At 37.1% G+C, this 21,232-nt stretch overlaps 1 protein-coding gene and 1 pseudogene across 1 annotated transcript in view; one reads left to right on the top strand and one right to left on the bottom strand.

The window, feature by feature from the left end:
* The window catches only part of DACH2 (dachshund family transcription factor 2), a 775,171-nt gene that overhangs the window by 404,625 nt on the left and 349,314 nt on the right, over nucleotides 1-21,232 (bottom strand). The window lies entirely within an intron of this gene.
* Nucleotides 9,305-10,122, top strand: LOC106986406 (40S ribosomal protein S8-like; annotated as a pseudogene).

Raw genomic sequence — 21,232 nt, 5'->3', positions numbered from 1 at the left:
ACACAGCGTTCAAACTCACAAATGATAAGATCATGACCCGAGCCAAAGTTGGACGCTTAACCAACTGAGCCACCCAGGTGTCCTGACAACTGACTTTCTAATTTCAGTTTTGTATTCTGAGTTCATCATATGCACTGATTTCACTACATTCATTCTTCTTTTATGGCAATGTAATGCAAAAATATGACAACCAAAACCACTCCCAAAGAAGGAGTGTGCTCTATTCTAAGGAACATATTTGTTTTATACAAAAATACATCAAAGTGAAATGTAAAGAAACTATTCAAATTCTCAGAGGGCTGCCAGGAAGATGGCAGAGTAAGAGAACCCTGAGTCACTCCATCCTAAGTTTACAACTAAATTTCACTCATATCCAAATCAATAAATGAGAGAGTGATCTGAAGACTAATAGAACAAACTCCACAACTAAATGTAGAGAAAGAGCCACATTGAAAAGATTCGGAAAGGCAGAAATGGTGGTCAGGAGCTGCCCACAAGAGGGAGGGAACTGAGGTCCTTAAGAGGAAAAAGAACCAGGGAGCCACACAGGGGAGATGAATCCCCATAACATCTAGCTTTGAAAATCAGAGAGGCTGAATTATGTGAGTTTGTATAACCAGCAGGATTTGGAGCCAGTACTTGGAACCTGGAGCTTTAAAAGTCAGTGGAATCATCACTGGGTGAACCATGAGGGCAAGGTCCCTGCCCTTAAAGAGACAACAGCACAAGAAGAGGCAACATAAAAAGAACGCTTGCAGAATCAGAGGGAGATCTGCTTATATTGATTTCAAAGCATGTTGGGGGGGTGATTCTGGAAACAAAGGAGCCCGCAGCCACCATTTTCATCCCCTATCCCCCAACATAATCACAGAGCCACATGTGGAGGTGATACTGCACAGACACTTGCTACCCAAACTGCTAGCAGAACACCATGCCAACAAGTTCTCCTGAGGCCTCCTCCATTCCAAACTTGCTGGACTCAGCCTTGGGATCAACACAATTTTTGTTAATGCTGCATGCTTTGCCCAGCCACCACACACAAGTGTGGCTTTCCTCAGCCACTACACTCTGTGCCCAGCCACCACACACACAGATGCCGCATGCCACACCCAGCCACCAGGCATACAGACATTGTGCCCAGCCATGTGCACACAAAGGCTGCAGGCCCCTAGCCTACTGTACACCACATCCCCAGCTATATCCCTAGTTCTAGGGATAGCCTAGAACTAGTAACTCGGTGCATATTTTCCTACACTGCCACCCCAACCCGAGAACTTCTGCTGTCATGCCCCTTCAGAGGCAGCCTGCCTGGATTTCACTAACATCACAGAGATCAAGCACAACCAACAACAGGCAAAGAGTCAAGGCAGACATCTGGACTGAAAGGAAAAGTGACTTAGGTACAAAGCGCAACACAAGCAACACACATAGCAATCTCACATGAAGTGCCAGGCTCTGGTGAATAGGGGAAACTGCACGACACGACACTACAGGACCTCTTCTTCATAAAGCCACTGAAGTCAAGAGCAGAAGACATAGCTAACTTCCCTAACACAAAGAAACAGACATAGGGATGTGGACAGAATGAAGACACAGAATAAAACTTCCTAAATGAAATAACATGACAAAATTATAGCAGGATATCTAAGCTAAAGAAAAATAAGCAATATGCCTTATACAGAATTTAAAGTAATCATCATAAATAGGGGTGCTTGGGTGGCTCAGTAGGTTAAGCATTCGATTCTTGATCTCAGCTCAGGTCTTGATCTAAGGAATTGGGCTCCACACTGGGCTTGCAACCTGCTGAATGAATAGATAGATAGATGATAAAATAGTCATCATCAAGATACTTACTAGATATTGGAGAAAGATGGCAGCAAAGTAGGAGGACCCTAGGCTATTCTGAGCCCATGAACACAATTAAATAAACTTTAAACCATCGTAAATACCCCAGTAACCTGAAAACTCACAGAACTAACTCCACAACAAAAGGGAGAGAAGAGGCCACACTGAAGAAAGTAGGAAGTGTGGAGACATGGTTTAGGGGGGCCGGAGGTAGGCATGATCACTGAGAAATATGTGTGTGTGGGGGGGGGGACACAGAGGAACACACAAGGAGAATATTTCCTCATAATCATTGGCTTGGAAAATGAGCTGGGATGTTTTTCATGAGTTTCTGCTACCAGTAGGGCTAAAAGCCTGGTATTTTAAATGTCAGTGGGCTTGGCTGAGACACAACTTGGAGTGCACTGCTCTGCTCTTGGAAAGAAGGCAGGCAAACAATCCAGGGGCAAACAGTGTGAAAACATCAATCTGTAGAACAATTGGAGCACACAGAGGGACTATTATTCACTCTTTCCAGAGTATGTCCCTGAGAGGGAGCATTTATGGAGACACCTCTCCAGGAACAAAAAAAGCTGATTGGCATAATTTCTCTCCCCCACTCCTCAGCATAAACACAGAGCTACCTGCAGGAAGCAGTCTAGCACCAACACTGGCTGCCTATGTGCTGACACAAAGCCCAAATCCCCTGAGCTCAAGTTTGACTGCCTTTCTTAGTCATGTTTGCCTGAGTCTCATCCCAGAGTACCCCTACTCCAGAAGACAAGCAAAACTATGGCCCACACAATCTCTGCCAAACAGAGAGTTCTGAGGGTCTTAGTTCTGGTGGAAGAGGTGCCAGGTCTCATTTCACAAGCAGACCAAAGCATACCTAGTTAAAACACACCACATTCATGAAAGAGATAAAAAATATCAACCGCAGGCAATGAGAGCCTCTACATACAACTGATCTGAAGGATAGAGCAGCCAAAACACAATAGCCCAGTGCATGCAACACACACTAGAGGCACTACCTGAAGTGCCAGGCCCTGGGAATACAGGAACTCTTCTTCATAATGTCATTAGTTTCAGGAGCAGGAGACATAACTGGATTTTCAAAAACAGAGAATACAGAAACTTGGACAAAATTCAATGACAGAGGAAATTTTCCCAAATGAAAGAACAAATTAGGCCATGGACAGAGATCTAGGTGAAACAGATATAAGTTATAAGCAAGATGGAGAATTTAAGGACACAATCATAAGGATATTAACTAGACTTGAGAAAAGAATAGAAGATGTGAGTAAGAAATTTACCACAGATATAAGCAAGTTTAAAAAGAAAATCAGAGATGAAGAATTCAATAAACAAGATTGGAAACAGGATTGATGCAATTAACAGCAAGTTGGAAGAAGCAGAGGACATAAAAGACAAAATAATGGAAAGTAATGAAAATGAACAAAAGACAGGAAGAATTACAGAACACAAGAAACATTTAGGAAACTCAGTGACTACATCAAATATAATAACATTTGTATTATAGGACATCAAAAAGAAGAAGATGGAGAAAAGGGGACAGAAAATATATTTGAAGAAAAAATAGCCAAAAAATTACCTAATATGAAGAAAAAGTCATACATATCCAGGAGGTACAGAGAACTCTCATCAAAATCAACAAAAGCAGGTCAACACCAAGACAAATTATAATTAAGTTTACAAAAAAAGTTAATGAACAAAACATTCTTTTTAAAAATTTCTTTAATGTTTATTTCTCAGAGAGAGAGAGAGAGAGAGAGAGAGAGCGCGAGTGGGGGAGGGGCAGAGAGAGAGGGAGACACATAATCCAAATCAGGTCCAGGCTCTGAGCTGTCAGCACAGAGCCCAATGTGGGCTTGAACTCATTAACTATGAAATCATGACCTGAGCCAAAATCGGATGTTTAACCAACTGAGACACTCAGGCACCCCCAAACATTCTTTAAGGAGCAAAATAAAAGAAGTCCTTAACTCACAGGAGAAAACTCAAAAGACTAGCTGGAGATTTCTCACCAGAAACTTGAGAGACAGAAGAGAGTGGCATGATAAATTCAAAGTGTTGAATGGGAAAAAATATGCAGCCAAGAATATGCTATCCAGCAAGGCTATCATTCAAAATAGAAGGAGAGATAGTTTCCCAGACAGACAAAAATTAAAGGAGTTCGTGACCACTACCCCAGCCCAGCAAAAAAATTAAATGGTAATCTTTGAATAGAAAAGACACACGAAAATTGACAAAGGCAAGAAAAGATCAGAGAAAAATCTCCAGAAACAATGACAAAACAAGTAATAAAATGGCACTAAAAACATATCCATCAATAATTACTTTGAATGCAAATGCACTAACTGCTCCAATCAAAAGAAATAGAATATCAGAATGAATTAAAAAAACAAGTCTCATCTATATACTTCTGACAAGAGACTCATTTCAGGCCTAAAGACACCTGCAGATCAAAAGTGACAGGATGGAGAAATATCATGCAAATGGATAGCAAAAGAAAGCCAGAGGAGCAATACTTATAAGGGACAAACTACACCTTAGAACAAATACTGCAACAAAAGATAAAGAAGGGAACAGTATCATAACAAAGGGGACCCTCAAACAAGAAGATCTAACAATTATAAATATTAATGGACCCAACATGGATGATCTGAAATATATAAAATAATAATAAATATTAAGGAATGAATTGATGATAACACCAGAATAGTTGAAGAGCTTAACACCCCACTCACATCAATGGATAAATAATCTAATGAGAAAATCAACAAGGAAACAATGACTTTGAATGACACACTGGACCAGATGAACTGAACTGAGCATTCCATCCTAAAATGGCAGAATACAAATTCTTTTCATGTGTGCATGAGACATTCTCCAGAATAGATCAAATGTTAGGCTACAAATCAGGCCTCAAAGATACAAAAATATTTAAATCATACCATGCAAATTTTCTTACCACAATGCAATGAAACTACAAGTCAACCACAAGAAAAAAAAATTAGAAAGATCACAACTACATGGAGGTTAAACAACATGCTGCTAAATAATGAATGGTTCAACCATGAAATCAAAGAAGAAATTTTTAAAAAATACATAGAAACAAACAGAAATGTAAACAAAATGGTCCAAAACCTTTAGGATGCAGCAAAAGCAGTCCTAAGAGGGAAGTATATAACAATATAGGCCTAACTTAAGAAGCAAGAAAAATCGCAAATAAACATCCTAACATTATATCTAAAGGAACTACAAAAACAAACAAAGAAAACATGAAACCAGCAGGAGAAAGGAAATAATAAAGATTACAACATAAATAAATAATATAAAAACTAAAAAACAAAAGAGCAGATTAATGAAACCAGGAGATGGTTCTTTGAGAAAATTAATAAAATGTATAGACCTCCAGTCAGAATTACCAAAAAGAAAAGAGCAAGGACCCAAATAAAAAAAATCACAAATGAGAGTGGAGAGATAACAACCAACACCACAGAAATACAATAAGAGAATATTATGTAAAACTATATGAAACAAATTGTACAACCTGGAAGGAATGGATAAATTCCTAGAAACATACAAACTGCCAAAATGAAACAGGAAGAAATAGAAAATTTGAACACACTAATAACCAGCAAAAAATTGAGTCAATAATCAAAAAACTCCCAGCAAACAAAACTCCAGGGCTAAATGGCTTCAAAGGAGAATTCTATCAAACATTTAAAGAAGGGTTAATACCTATTTTTCTCAAACTATTCCAAAAAGTAGAAAAGAAAGTATAACTTCTGAACTCATTCTATAAGATCAGCATTACCCTGACACCAATACCATGTAAAGACTCCATTAAAAAAGAGAATGGCAGAGGCGCCTGAGTGGCTCAGCTGGTTAAGCATCCAACTTCAGCTCATGTCATGATCTTGCAGTTCGTGAGTTAGAGTCCTGCGTTGGGCTCTGTGCTGACAGATCAGAACTTGGAGCCTGCTTCAAATTCTGTGTTTCCATCTTTCTCTGACCATCCCCCACTCACACTCTTTTTCTCAAAAATAAATAAAAACATTAAAAAAAGAGAAAATGGCAGGCCAATATCCCTGATGTATATTGTATGCAAAAATTCTCAACAAGATACTAGCAAACCAAATGCAACAGTACATTCAAAGAATCATTCACTATGATAAAGTGGGATTTATTCCTGGGTTGCAAGAGTGGTGCAGTATTCACAAATCAATCAATGTGATATGCCACATTGATAAAATAAATGATAAGAACCGTATGGTTGTTTCCATAGATGAAGAAAAAACATTTGAGAAAGTATAACATCCATTCATGATAAAAAACCCTAATCCAAGTAGAGATAGAGGGAACATATCTCAACATAATAAAGGCCATCTATGTAAAACCTACAACTAATATTATCCTCAAGGTGAAAAATCTGAGAGTTTTACCACCAGCATCAGGAACAAGACCAAGATGTCCACTCTCACAACTGTTATTCAACATAGTACTGGAAGTCCTAGCCACAAGAATCAGACAACAAAAAGAAATAAAAGACAACCAAACCTTTCCAGAAAAAGTAAAACTTTCACTATTTCTAGATGACATGATATTCTGTATAGAAAACTGAAAAGACTCCACTAAAAACTGCTGGAACTGATAAACAAATCCAATAAACTTGTGGGATATAAAATCAATGTACAGAAATCTGTTGCATTTCTATACACCAATAGTCAAATAGTAGAAGGAAAATTAAGGAATCCATTCCATTGACAACTGCACCAAAAATAGTAATATACCTGGAAACAAACCTAACCAAAAAGGTGAAAGACCTATGCTCTGAAAACTATAAAACACTGATGAAAAAAAAATTAAAGATGACAAAAAATAAATGAAAAGACATTCCATGCTCATGTATTAGAAGAACAAATATTGTTAAAATGTCTAAACTACCCAAAGAAATCTACACATATAATACAATCCCTATCAAAATACTGTCAGCATTTTTCAGAGCTAGAACAATCCACAAATTTGTATGGAACCATAAAATACTCTGAATCAGCCAAAGCAACCTTGGAAAAGAAAAGGAAAGTAGGAGGCATCATAATTCTGGATGTCAAATTATATTACAAAGCTGTAGTGATCCACACAGTATTGTACTGGCACAAAAATAGACACATAGTTCAATGGAACAGAATGGAAAGCCCAGAAATCAACCCACAACAATATAGTCAATTAATCTTTGACAAAGCAAGAAAGAATATCCAATGAGAAGACAGTCTCTTCAACAAATGGTCTTGGAATAACTGGACAGCAATATGCAAAAGAATGAAACTGAACAACTTTGTTACATGATACATAAAAAATAAATTCAAAGTGGATGAAAGACCTGAATGTGAGACCTGAAACCATAAAAATCCTAGAAGAGAACACAAGCAGTAACCACTTTGACATTGGCCATAGCAACTTCTTTTTAGATATGTCTCTGGAGTCAAGGGAAACAAAAGACTAAATAAACTGCTGGAACTTCATCAAAATAAAAATATTATGCATAGTGGAGGAAGCAATCAACAAAACTATAAGGCAACTGGTGAAATGGGAGAAGATACTTGAAAATGGCATACCTGATAAAGGGTTAGTGTCCAAAATCTATAAAGAACTTATCAAACTCAATATCCCCAAAACAAATAATCCAATTAAAAATAGCAGAATCCATGAATCGAAATTTTTTCCCAAGAAAACATACAGATGGGTAACAGACACATGAAAAGATGATAAACATCACTGATCATCAGTGAAATACAAATCAAAACCACAATGAGATATCACCTCACACCTGTCAGAATAGTTAAATTCAACAACACATGAGAAACAATAGGTGTTGGTGAGAATGTAGAGAAAGGAGAATTCTCTTGCATTGTTGGTGGGAATGCAAACTGGTGAAGCCACATGGAAAACAGCATGGAGTTTCCTCAAAAAATTAAAAATATAACTACTCTACTATCCATCAAATGCACTTCTAGGTATTTATCCAAAGAATAAAAAATACTAATTCAAAGGGATACATGCATCTCCAATGTTTATAGCAGCATTATCTACATTAGTCAAATTGTGGAAGGAACCCAAATTTCCACCAACTGATAAATGGATAAAGACGAATTGGAATATATATATATATATATATATATATATATATATATATATGTATATATACAGTAAAATATTACTCAGCCATAAAAAAGAATTAAATCTTGCCATTTGCAATGATGGGGATGAAACTAGAGAATATCATGCTAAGCAAAATAGAGAAAAACAAACACCATATGATTTCACTTATATGTGGAATATAAAGAACAAAACAAATAAGCAAAAGGGGGGGAACAGAGGGAGGGAGACAATCTGAGAAACAGACTCTCAAGTATACAGAACAAATTGATGATTACTAGCAGGGAGGTGGGCAGGGAGATTGGTTAAATAGGTGATGGGGATTAAGGAGTGCACGTGTGATGAGCACCAGGTGTTTTATGGAAGGGGTGAATCACTATATTCTAAACCTAAAACTAATATTACACTGTATATTAACTAACTGGAATTTAAATTAAAACTGAAAAAAAAACATGGAAAAAATATACTCACTGTATGTCAGTAAAGGGTGGAGGACATCAGTGAGACCCTTGACAAAGAGATAAAAAATAACATATCAGAGATGAAGTACTCAATAAATGAAATTAAAAATATAATAGATGGAATAAATAATAGGCCACAGGAAGCAGAACATACCAATGACCTGGGAGATAGAGTAATTGAAAATAATAAAGATGAGCATGTGAGCAATAAAACAAATACTGAATAACGAGAATAAACTTTGAGAATCAGTTCCTCCAAAGGTGTAGTAACATTTGCATTATAGGGATCCCAGAAGGAAGAGAGACAAAGATGGGCAGAAAATGTATTTGAAGAAATAATACATGAAAATTTCCCAAATCTGGGGTAGGAAACACATCCAGATTCAGGAGACACAGCAATCCTCCAACAAATTCAACCCAAGGAGTCCACACCAAGACATATAGTAATTAAAATGGCAAAAATTAGTGATAAAGAAATGATTTGAAAGATTATAAGGGAAGACAGTTACATACAGAGAAACCCCATAATGATTTCAGCTTATTTCTAGCAGAAACTTTGCAGGCCAGAAGGGAGTGGCATGATGTATTAGAAGAGCTGGAAGATAAAAATCTGCATCCAAGATTACTCTATCCAACAAGGATATCATTCAGAATAGGAGACATAAAGAATTTCCCAGATAAACAAACTTAAAAGAAACAAAGGTAAACAAATCTCCATGACTTTCATGACCACTAAAAAAGCCTTACAAGAAATGTTAAGTAGGTCTCTGTGAGTAGGAAAAAAAGCAAGATAAATAGAAAGCACAAAATAAAAGGATGTTAAAGATGATATCAAATATCCGAACCATGAAGGGGAAAAGAATAAAGAATGAGTTCAAAAATAATCAACCATCTACTTAATAGAGACTGTTATATGCACAAGTTATATATAAACCAAATGTTAACCACAAATCAAAAATTGAAAAAAAATAGTAATACCTCTTTTGCAGCTAGTACCAAGTAATGGGACTCTCTCAGGACACCTGGCACAATCACCACAATACTGGGGGCAAGGGAAAGCCTTACTACAAAAAGCAGAAGTAAGAGCTTGGATGCCCCACTGCCAACACTGAGATTGGCCCCTGCCACATACACACAGTCCACATTTGGGGAGGCAACAAGAAGAACCATGCCTTGAGGCAGATGTGGGGAACTTCACTTAAGACAAAGGTATTGTATGTACAAAACAAGGATTATTGACGTTGTCTACAATACATCCAACAATGAACTGGTCTGCACCAAGACCCTGGTTAAGAACTGTATCATGCTCATTGACAGCACACAGGACCCGCAGTGGATTGAGTCTTGCTACACACTGCTCCTGGGCCACAAGAAAGGGCTCAAGCTGACAGAGGAAGAGATTTAAAAAAAAAAAAACTATCAAAAGAAGAAGAAGAAGAAATATGATGAAAGGAAAAAGAAAGTCAAAATCATCAGTTTTCTGAAGGAGCAGTTCCAGCAGGAAAAGCTTCTTGCATACATCACTTCAAGACCAGGCCAGTGTGGCCAGGCAGATGGCTACATGCTAGAGGGCAGGGAGGTAGAGTTTAATCTGTTGAAAATAAAACTCAGAAAGGCAAATATATCTTCCTCCACCCTATATCTAGTCATGTAATAAAGGTGTTTATTGTTCTATAAAAAGCAGTAATAGATATGCAAAAAATAAAAAGTAAGAAACCAAAGTACATCACTAAAGAAAATCAACAAACCATAAAAGAGAGAAAGAGAAGAAACAGAAAAACTACAAAAACAACCACAAATCAACTAACAAAATGTCAATAAATACATATATATAAATAATTACTTTGAATGTAAATGAACTAAATGCTCCAATCAAAATACATAGGGTATCAGAATGGATAAAAAAAAGACTCATCTATATGCTTCCTATAAGAGATTAATTGTACACCTAAAGACACTTGCAGATTGAAAACGAGGGGATGGGGAAACATTTATCATGTAAATGGAGGTCAAAAGAAAGCTGGAGTAGCAATACTTATATCACACAAAATAGACTTCAAGACAAAGTCTGTAACAATAGATGAAAAGGGACACTATATAATAAAAAAAGGAGACAATACACCAGGAAGATATAACAATTGTAAATATTTATGCACCCTAAATGGGAACACACAAATACATAAAACATTTAATAACAAACATAAAGAAATTAATCAATACTAATACAATAGAAGGGGCTTTAACACCCCATTTTCATTGGTGAACATAACATCTAACCACAAAATAAACAAGGAAACAGTGACTTTGAATGACACACTAACCATATTGATTTAACATAGGATGAGAGGGAACATACCTCAACATAATAAAGACCATATATAAAAAGCCCATAGTGAGCATCATATTAAATGCTGCAAACCTAAGAGCTTCCCTCCTAAGGTCAGGAACTAGCCAAGGGTGTCCACTCTCACCACTTTTATTCAACATAGTCCTAGTCACAGCAATAAGACAAAAAAATAAATAAAAGACATCCAAATTGGTAAGGAAGAACTGAAACTTTCAATATTTTCAGATGACATGATACTATATACAGGAAACCCTAAAGACTCTACCAATAAACTAGTAGAACTGATAAATGAATTCATAAAAGTCACAGGATACAAAATCAATATAGAGAAATATGTTGCATTTCTTTACACTAATAATGAAGTAGCAGAAAGAGGAATTAAGAAAACAATCCCATTTACAATTCCACAAAATGTAATAAGATACCTAGGAATAAGCCTAACCAAAGAGATCAAAAACTTGTATTCTCAAATTTATAAACATTGATAAAAGAAATTGAAGATGGCACAAAGAAATGGAAAAACATCCATGCTCATGGATTGGAAAAACAAATATTTATAAAATGTCTCTAATTCCTAAAGCCATCTACACATTTAAAATAATCCATATCAAAATACCAATAACATTTTTCACAGAGCTAGAAGAAACAATTCTTAAATTTATGTAGAATCACAAAAGACCCCAAAGAGCAAAAGTAACTTTGGTAAAGAAAAGCAAAGCTAGGGGCATCACAATTCCAGACTTTAAGTTATACTAGAAACATTTAGCAACTAAAGCTGTATGGCATAGGCATTAAAATAGGTGCATAGATCAATGGAACAGAATAGAAAACCCAGAAATAAACCCACAGTTCTATGGTCAATTAGTCTTTGACAAAGCATGAAAGAATACCCAATGGTAAAAAAAAGAACACAGGCAGTAAGTTCTCTGACATCAGCCATTGCAACATTTTTCTGGATATGTCTCCTGTGTCAAAAGAAATAAAATCAAAAGTAAACTATTGGGATTACATCAAAATAAAAAGCTGCTCTGTTTATTTATGCAAATGAAACAATCAAGAAAACTAAAAGGCAACCTACAGAATTGGAGAACATATTTGCAAATTACACACCAATGAAGGATTATTATCCAAAATATATTAAGAGCTTACAAAACTCAACATTCCAAAAATGAGTAATTCAATTAAAATTGGACACTAGAGAGGACCCAAGATGGCAGAACAGCATGGAAGTTTTTTGCATGTCTCGTGTGCAAGAAATACAGCCAGATCAACACAAAATGATCCTTCACACCGAAAACTGATCTGAGGATTAACACAACAATCTGCACAATCTGAACCACAGAATTCATCAGGTACATGGTGCGGACAGGTGAACGTGGGGAAAGAGAAGTCGCAGAGGGCTGGGAGCTGCTTTTGCATGCAAAGAGAGGACAGAGACGGCAGGGGGGGATGGAGAATACAAGACAACACCCCCCACCAAAGCAGCTGGAGAGAAAGTGCAAAATTGGAAATAACTGCAGTGACTGAACTAAAAAGGGAGAAAGGAGAAAGGAGAGGATTTAAATTCCATTAAGACTATAAAGAGGGGGGAGTGCAGAGTCTGAAACTCTGCAGCTCGATACCTGGCAGTGCTCTGGTGGGAGAGGTGATTCCACAGGAGCAGATTGGGGTAAAGGAGGTTCTCGAGCCACATGGGGAGAAGTGGTTCCACTGCTGGAAGCATATTTGGTACAGGCTGTGAGGCCATGAGTCCCAGCAGACCCCAGAGAGCAATCACATAAGCTGGTGCTAGAACAAGGTCATTAAGGCTGAAGCCTGGTGCCAGATGTGTGTTGTGATTTTCCATAATCCCTGAAAAGCTGCTGTTACACTATCTCACAAACTTTTTCTGGGGCGGGCTGGCACCTGGCCACAGTCTCTGAGCATCAGCAGCAGCATGGTCCTGTGAATGTTCCTGGTTGTGGCCGTTACCCAGCCATTGCTCAGTGAGACCCTCCCACAGAGGGACAGAATGGGTCAAAACCACAGTCCCTCAGAAGTAAGGGGCCAGGAAAAACAGCCACATATAAGACAAAACTTGGGAGGAAGGTGCTTCCTGGGACTTGCTCATGGAATGTGTAAAAGTGGGGAGTGGATGGAAGCCAAAGACAAAGGACAGGTCTGTGATTGCTGATCGGGGAGAACAGAGTTCTAATACTAGAGACTAGGTAGCTGGGTGATGCCATTTTCAACACTCCCGTGCATGCACATACACACATACAAGTGCCACAGCAGTCCACCCCAATAACCTAAGCAGTGCCATCTAGTGAAGAACAGAGCCATTACACTAAGCCCCGCCCAACTGGGGCAACCCCGCTCTTCAAGAATGCAAGACTCACCGCCTGCTTAGTTTATGGACTACAAACTGCTTCATAGTTTGACTTCTAGGGGAAAACGAAGTGATTTCAGTCATACTTCAGTCTATTAGCTGGCCCATCTATTCAATTTTTGTTCTTTTTTTTTCTTTTTTCTCTTTTTTTGTTTCTGTTTTTTTTTCTTGAATACAGAAAGAGAAAAATTTCATTTTGACTTTAATTTTTATTAAAATATTTTCTTACCTTTTTTTCTACTATATTTTTTACTTTTGTGGAATTTTTTTAATTCTCTTTAACTTCCATCATTTCATTTTAGTCTACTTCAGTGTATTCATTTTTTCAAAATTTCAAATGATTTCCTTTTTTTCCCTTTCTCCCGCTTTTTTAACAAATCAATCAAGCCATTTTCAACACCCAGACCAAAAAACACCGAGGATCTAGCATAATTTATTCAATTTTGTATATGGGTGTGTGTTTTTAGTTTTTTAATTTTAATATTTAATTGTAATTTTTTTAATTTTACTTTTTTCTACATCATTAATTCCTTTTCTCCCTTCAAAATGACAAAACGAAGGAATTCACCCCAAAAGAGCACAAAGAAACGATAGCCAGGGACTTAACACACACATACAAGCAAGCCCTCTGAACCAGAATTTTAAATCACGATAATAAGAACACTAGCTGGAGTCAAAAATAAATTAGAATCCCTTTCTGCAGAGATAAAAGAAGTAAAAACTAGTCAGGATGAAACAAAATGCTAAAACAGAACTGCAATCTCGAATGGAGGCCACAGCTGCAAGAATGGATGAGGCAGAACAGAGAATCAGTGATATAGAGGACAAATGTATGGAGAATAATGAAGCAGAAAAAAATAGGGAGACTAAGAAAAAAGAGCATAATATAAAAATTGGAGAAATCAGTGACTCATTAAAAAAGAACATCAGAATCATAGGGGTTCCAGAAGAGGAAGAGAGAGAAATAGGGGTAGAAGGGTTATGTGAACAAATCATAGCAGAAAACTTTCCTAACCTGGGGAAAGATACAGACATCAAAATTCAGGAAGCACAGAAGACATCCATTAGATTCAACAAAAACCGACCATCAATAAGGTATATCATAGTCAAATTCACAAAATACTTAGGCAAGAAGAGAATCATGAGAGCAGCAAGGGAAAAAAAGTCCTTGACCTACAAGGGAAGAGAGATCAGGTTTGCAGCAGACCTATCCACAGGAACTTCGCCGACCAGGAAAGAGTGGCAGGATATATTCAATGTGCTGAGTCAGAAAAATATGCAGCAAGAATTCTTTATCCAGCAAAGCTGTCATTCAAATAGAAGGAGAGATATAAAGCTTCCCAGACAAACAAAAATTAAAGGAGTTTGTGACCAGTAAACCAGCCCTGCAAGAAATTTTAAGGGGGACTATCTGAGGGAAGAAAAGATGAAAACAAAAATAAAAAAAAAACAAGGATGAAAGGCAACAAAGATTAGAAAGGACCAGAGAACACCTCAAGAAACTCCAACTCTACAAGCATCATAATGACAATAAATTTATATCTTTCAGTACTCACTCCAAACGTCCACGGACTCAATGCTCCAATCAAAAAACATAGGGTAACAGAATGGATAAGAAAACAAAATCCATCTCTATGCTGTTTACAAGAGACCCACATTAGACCTAAGACACCCTCAGGTTGAAAATAAGGGGATGGAGAACCATCTATCATGCTAATGGTCAACAAAAGAAAGCCGGAGTAGCCATACTTATATCAGACCATCTAGACTTTAAAATAAAGACAGTATCAAGAGATGCAGAAGGGAATTATATAATTAAGGGGTCTATCCACCAAGAAGACCTAACAATTGTATAACAACTGTAAACATTTATGCACCAAATGTGGCACCACCCAAATATATAAATCAATTAATCACAAACATAAAGAAACTCATTGATAGTAATGCCATAATAGTAAGGAACTTCAACACCCCACTCATAGCAATGGATACATCATCTAAACAAAAAATCAACAAGGAAACAATGGCTTTGAATGACACACTGGACCAGATGGACTTAAAAGATATATTCAGAACATTTCATCCCAAAGCAGTGGAATAAACATTCTTCTCCAGTGCACATGAAACATTCTCCAGAATAGACCACATACTGGGACACAAATGAGCGCTCAACAAGTAAAAAAAGATTGAGATCATACCGTTCATATTTTCAGACCACAATGTTATGAAACTTGAATTCAACCACAGGAAAAAAATTTGGAAAGGTAACAAATACTTGGAGACTAAAAAACATCTTACTAAAGAATGAATGGGGGGGGGGTGGTGCCTGGGTGGCTCAGTCAGTTGAACATCCAAGTTCGGCTGAGGTTATGATCTCACAGTTCGTGAGTTCAGGCCCCTTGTTGGGCTCCGTGCTTACAGCTCAGAGGCTGGAGCCTGCTTCAGATTCTGTATCTCCCTCTCTCTGCCCCTTCCCCACTCATGCTCAGTCTCTCTCTGTCTCTCAAAAATGAACAAACATTAAAAAATTTAAAAAAAATGAATGGGCTAACCAAGAAGTTAAAGAGTAAATTAAAAGTACATGTAAGCCAATGAAAAGAAAAAATCACAGCACAAAACCTCTGGGATGAAGCAAAGGCGGTCATAAGAGGAAAGTATATACCAATCCAGGCCTTCCTAAAGAGGGAAGAAAGATCTCAGATACACAACCTTACACCTTAAAGAGCTGGAAAAAGAACAGCAAATAAAAACCAACACCAGAAAGAGACAGGAAATAATAGATATTAGAGAAGAAATCATGCTATCGAAACCAAAAAAAAAGAAAAAGAAAATTATAAAGAAACAGTAGAAAAGATCAATGAAACCAGAAGCTGATTCTTTGAAACAATTGACGAAATTGATAAACCACTAGCCAGTTATCAAAAAGAAAAAGGAAAGGACCCAAACAAATAAAATCAAGAATGAAAGAGGAGAGATGACAACCAACACTGCAGAAATAAAAACTATAATAAGAGAATATTATGAGCAATTATATGCCAATAAAATGGGCAATATGGAAGAAATGGACAAATTCCTAGAAACATATACACTACAAAAACTGAAACAGGAAGAAATAGAAAATTGGAACCATAACCAGTAAGGAAATCAAATTAGTAATCAAAAATCTCCCAAAACAAGAGTCCAGGGCCAGATGGCTTTCCAGGGGAATTCTACCAAACATTTAAGGAAGAGTTAACACCTATTTCCTTGAAGCTGTTGCAAAAAATAGAAATGGAAGGAAAACTTCAAGACTCATTCTATGAAGCCAGCATTACCTTGATTCCAAAACCAGAGACCCCACTAAAAAAGAGAACTATATACCAATCTCCCTGATGAATATGGATGCAAAAATCCTCAACAAGATATTAGCCAATTGGATCCAACAATACATTAAAAAAAATACTCACCACAACCAAGTAAGATTTATACCTGGGATTCAGGGCTGGTTCAATATCCACCGAACAATCAACGTGATTCATCACATCAATAAATTAAAGGACAAGAACCATATGATCCTCTCAATAGATGCAGAAAAAGCATTTGGCCAAATACAGCATCCTTTCTTGATAAAAACCCTCAAGAAAGTAGGGATAGAAGGAGCATACCTCGAGATCATAAAAGCCATAAATGAAAGACCCAACACTAATATTATCCTCAATGGGGAAAAACTGAGAGCTTTCCTCCTCAGGTCAGGAACAAGAAAGGGATATCCACTTTTGCCAAATGCAATTTAATATTATCCAGCCATAAAAAAGAATGAAATCTTGCCATTTGCAGCGACATAGAAGGAGCTAGAGAGTATAATGCTAAGTGAAAGAATTCAGTCAGAGAAAGACAAATACCGTATAATTTCACTCATATGTTGAATTTAAGAAACAAACAAAAAATGAGCTGAAGGAAAAAGAGTCAAATCAAGTAACATAATCTTAAGTGTAGAGAAGAAGCTGATGGTTAATGGAGGGGAGGTGGGTGGGGGGATTGGGTAAAATAGGTGGTGGGGATTAAGGAGTGCACTTGTTGTGATGAGCACTGGGTGATGTATGAAATTGTTGAATGACCGTATTGTACACCTGAAACTAACACTGTATTTTAACTATAGTGGAATTTAAAAGAAAAAAAGAAACTATTCAATGCAGAGTGAGCTACTGGTGTTCTCTTACATATTTATATAGTTTAATCTATTATTTTTCCTTCTCTTTTATTTTCTATCTTACTATATTTGTTTTTATATCAATATTTTTTCAAGTAAATGGAAAGCCAACAATGCTTTTTTCTCCATGTCAATAAAAAGGAACTTTTCAGTGACAGTTCCAAGTTGATAATCTCCTATAATCTGTACATAAAGTTTCTGGTCAAGGTTCTGCCCATACTTTCCAAAACAATTGTCATTTTCTCAGAAATATTGAGCATATACCATTTTTCCATAGGTGATAGTGGAAATTTATCCAATGAATAAGAGAACAAAGCTTTGAAAAGGTGAATGTCAAAAGTAAATTAGACCTCTGATGACATGAACTCCAAGAAAAATCAAATGGAATATTTCTTCTATGAATTTGTAATTGCATACCAGAAAACAAAGAATAAGATAAACATTTTTCTGTTTTTTTTTACTTTCACAGAAACTTCATCCTTATATGCTTTTAGATGGTCACATTTTGCTGACATTTACAAACATTTCATGTTGATCTTACATGGGCCAAATCAATCACCTATACAGTTTCAATGACACTTTGTTAAATAAACTGTCATGAAAGATTTATAGAGAATTTGAGAAAAGTAAAGAAGATGTAGTTTAGCTTTTAAACAGGCATTACCCCCTTTCTGAGGTATAATATCGCTTCTATAACACCATTAAGCTTCTAAAATAAAAAGTTTAAAAAAAACCTTTCTCTCACAATTTTATTTGCATAACCTTCTTCTTCCAAACATTGGAGATGGGAGTGGGAAGGAGAACCTCATTCCCAATTTAATACTCCTTTCATGTATTGGTTGTGCATTGATCCCATGTCAAGAAACATTACATGTAAGTTAACATTATTTGGAGTTTATTCATTTTAAACAAATGAATCTGTAATGCATTCATGCAAACAAGTGCTTCTTTCAAACACATGAATCATTGTATTCTGAATTGGGATGTATATGGATGATAAAGATGACACAAATTATTCCTCACACATTATTAAGGTATTCAAGTGGACTTAGGTTACTAAAAAATGCCAGAATTCTTAGATTTTTAAAAACATGTACAATTACAATACAAGACAGTTCAATTCAATTTTAAGGCAGCAGCTGCCTTGAACATTTGGATAGCTTTTTTGTTTGTTTTTTTCATGAAATTAAAAATTAGTGTTGATTTGAACTAAAATTTTATTAGAACATGAGCAGGGGAAGGGCAGAGAGAGAGGGAGACACAGAATCTGAACCAGGCTCCAGGCTTTGAACTGTCAACACAGAGCCCAATGTGGGGCTCCAACTCACATCCTTTGAGATCATGACCTAAGATGTTTAAACAACTGAGCCACCCAGGCACCCCTGGACTAGATTTTTAAAGAAACTCTAAGACTCTAGCAATTTGTGCAAGGCAAACAATAAAGTTATACTGCAATTATGTCTGTAATTATATACCTCATTGTGATGGAAGAATAGGTAATAAAAATTTTGTTACATCATAGGATTTTTTTTCATTTTACATGTGAATTTGTTGAAAAGTACTAATTTAGAATATAATTCCAAATTGTGGCACTATTCTAGATCCTCTTGTAAATTTCCTTGCTTAATGCTCTACTTACTGATAGACCTGGGATATTTCTCTTGCTATTAGTTCCAGGAAAAATTTAAAACTTTTTGGATCACTGAGTTTGTGGTCTATAAAAGAAGGATATATTCTGGTAATGAATGATTTATAATTTAAAAATGTTAAAACTTTATATTTGAAAGAGCAACCTATATATTCTAAAACCCCAAAAAATAAGTGCTTAGTACAGTATCTTGCATATGTTAAGTGCATACCATTTATTCAGTATTAAGATATGAGTTGGTTATATTTCTAAAGGTGACTTTTGACCTGTCGTATAATCAAATACGTGCTTTAAAAATTAAGCTCTACCATAACAGAATTCAACTCTACAAATGGTTAGAGTATACAAACCATTCTTCATGAAAGAAAGCCCAGAGCAAACTTACATTTTAAACATAGCATTCATAATTCATTTACACATAAGAGTTGGAAATTTAGTAATTTTATAGCGATAAAGTAGTATTGTTATATACAGATAACATGTAGAGTCTTTGTTCTATTTCAAAGACCAAATTTCTCCATTGATAGTATTTATTAAATTACTGTTACACTTATTAATATCAAAATAACTTTTTTTGAGTTTATTTCTTTAAGAAACCAAGGTGATCCCTATTATGTTTTGTTCAAGTGTTAGCAGGCTGAGGTTTTTAGCTTTTTATCATCTTTTATTTTTAATTAGCCAAGTATTCACTTGTTATGAAATCAAAAGAGAAGTTTCTAGGAGAGGGGAAGATGGCAGTGTAGGAGGACGCTGGGCTCACCTTGTACTGCTGATCACTTAGATTCTGCTCACATCTGCCTAAATAACCAAGAAAACTGCCAGAAGACTAGCAGAATGGACTCTCCAGAGCCAAGCATAGACAAGAGGCCCACAGAAGAGAGTAGGAAGGGCAGAAAGGCAGTGCATGCTACACAGACTAGTGGGAGGGAGCCAGGTGGTGGAGGGGCAGCCCACCCAGCAAGGCATAGCCACTGAAAAATGGCTTGCAAAAGTGGAGGGGACAGACTCCGTGAGTTCTGACAGCCAGCGGGACTTACCATCTGGAATGTTAAAAGTCAACACCTTTGCTCTCAGAGACCTGGGATGGCAAGAGAACAACTTGAGGGAGAGTTGTTGAGCCCCGGTAGACAGAGCTCAGTTTGGCGGGTGAACAAAGGGTCAGTTAAGCGCCATTTCCCTCTCCCAACCCCCAACCGAAGCTCCAAAAAGAACCAGCTCCCATCAACAAAATTGCTTGCACTGCACAAACGCCCAATGCTGTGCTTCTGTGGATATATCCCTCCTACAGGCCTGCCTCCCCACCAGTGCTGCAGTGCCCCTCCCACAGGAGACCACTGATGGCAAAGCAAGCTAAGCCTGCCACTCCTGCCCCTGTTCACCTTGCAGATACACCATGGCTAATATGCCCTTGGCCAGATACCATTGAAGCAGCACCACAAGCCTGGCAGTGTGCAAGTAGCCCAGATGGGGGCCACACCACTCCACAGAGAGTCCTGCCCCCGGGAGAAGGGAAGGGAAGGTACACACCAGTCTGCCTGTGGCCCCAGTGGTGGGTTGAGGGCAGACATCGGGTCTCACTGTGGCCCTGGCCACCAACATAAGTTACTCCGGACAGCACAGGGGAAGTGCCCTAAAGTTTGGAGCCACCACAGGGACTACCCAAAATGCCGAAACGGAAAAGTTCTGCTCAAAAGAAATGCCAGAAAGGTGCGAAAGCTAATGAATTGATCAAAAACGATTTAACCAATATAACAGAACAAGAATTTAGAATAATACTCATAAAATTAACCACTGGGCGTGAAAAAAGCAGGGAGTACAGCAGAGAATCCATGGCTACAGAGATCAAGGGACTAAGAAATAGGCAAGAGGAGCTAAAAAATGCTATAAATTAGGTGCAAAATAAAATGGAGGCAGTCATAGCATGGACTGAAGAGGCAGAGGAGAGAATAGGTGAATTAGAAGATAAAATTATGGAAAAAGAGGAAGCTGAGAAAAAGAGATAAAAAAAATCCAGGATTATGAGGAAAGAATCACAGAACATAGTGACGCAATCAAACGGAACAATATCCATATCATAGGAATGCCAGAAGACGAAGAGAGAAAGTAGCTGAAGGTGTACTTGAACAAATCAGAGCTGAGAACTTCCCTGATCTGGGGAAGGAAAAAGGCGTTGAAATCCAAGAGGCACAGAGAACTCCCTTCAGACGTAAAT

This window comes from Acinonyx jubatus, chromosome X, assembly GCF_027475565.1.
Source record: "Acinonyx jubatus isolate Ajub_Pintada_27869175 chromosome X, VMU_Ajub_asm_v1.0, whole genome shotgun sequence".
Taxonomy (NCBI): domain Eukaryota; kingdom Metazoa; phylum Chordata; class Mammalia; order Carnivora; family Felidae; genus Acinonyx; species Acinonyx jubatus.
The sequence above is the reverse complement of the archived record's forward strand: the minus strand, read 5'-3'. Positions and strand labels throughout refer to the sequence as shown.